We start from the raw sequence: 1,506 nt of genomic DNA, 5'->3' as shown, positions 1-1,506 counted from the left end.
CTCAAAAAAAAAAAAGATAGTGAAGGGGATCTCACTATGTTGCCCAGGCTGGTATCAAACTCCTGGCCTCAAGCAGTCTTCCCATCTCAGACTTGCAAAATGCTGGGATTGTGGGCATGAGCCACTGCACCTAGCCAAAAGTATTATTTTTATATAACCTTAATAAAGAGTCCAGAGCAAACTCAGTGCCAACTGGACATTTAGTCGACAGAGTTCTAGGAAGAACATAGGCCTTTTTAAGTGGGGAACATTTTGAACAATTGCTCTTGCCCCTCCTTAAGGTCTTTATTCTAAAGTCCCCTCCCCAAAGAGGCCTGCTCTGACAGCCTCACTTAAAATACAGACACCCTACACTGCTCACCTCACTCCCTCTCCATTTGTGTTCTCGAAGCTCCTACCTTTCAGCATTCTAAATGTTTCATTTGTTTATTTAGTTTCTCTCTCCATTAGGACAGAAAAGATTTTGGCCTGGTTTGTCACTGATTGCCTACATTGACAGACACATAGGAAAATCTCAATCACTATTTGTTGAATGAACAAACAAATAAATTGAACTTTGGCAATAGAGCAATAACATCTATCAGATCAAAATTCTTCAATAACCTAAGCAGAAATGTGAGCTCTGGCAGCTCATAAAGTCCATATACCTGGCTTAAAAACCCACAATCACAATCTAACTGAAAAATAGGAAACTGGGCAAGGGCCACTTCATTTTGACATAAAGCCCGGTGTCTTGTTTCAAAGCACCATGCTTCTTACAACAGTGGCCAAGGGGGCCTGAAGGCCCAAAGGATGGGGAGAGTGTCTATCTTGAGGTACCGAATACCTCAGCCTCGATGAACTGGCAGCTCCAGAAGGAGTCATCCTGGCAAATTCGGGATTCAGCAGAAAATTCCTTTTGTCCTTCATCAGTAGCTAATCTCTATTCTTTCACCTCAGTGAGTAACTCCGAAAGCACAGTGTGCATGACCTGCTATATAAAGGTCTACCTCTTCCCTCCTCGTCTAGTTTTCTAAATCAGTTATGATTCTACAATAAGAATCTACATGACATGAATGAAATGCCCCCTGATTATGATTCTGAGTCTTGTTCTCACATAGTAATGATGCTGATTACAAAGAGAAAGTAATTTAGCTGAATCCAAATTAATTTCAGGATATCCCTCCACATTTTTACTTTTTAATAATCATTTAAAAATTATCAGCTTGTTTTGTTGACATTTGCTTCTTTGTCCAACTTGAATAAGAAAAGTAAAACAAAAGATATTTTTCAGCTTTTAGTTAAGTGGATTCTTGTTAATCAAGATCTGACTACATATCACTGTCTTCTGATATTAATGAATACTTTAGACTTGTTCCATAAACATCATTTCAGATTCCACCACAAGCCCTGGACACAACTGAGCATACTGCAATTCTGAAATTCTCCCACAATTTTTCTCCATAGTTAAGTCTCTTGCTTGCCCCCACCCTTGCCTGATGTGGCCCCAGCAACTTCTCCCATTAT

Source organism: Colobus angolensis, unplaced genomic scaffold (assembly GCF_000951035.1).
Source record: "Colobus angolensis palliatus isolate OR3802 unplaced genomic scaffold, Cang.pa_1.0 Scaffold126, whole genome shotgun sequence".
Lineage (NCBI taxonomy): Eukaryota > Metazoa > Chordata > Mammalia > Primates > Cercopithecidae > Colobus > Colobus angolensis.
Note: the sequence above shows the minus strand (reverse complement) of the source record.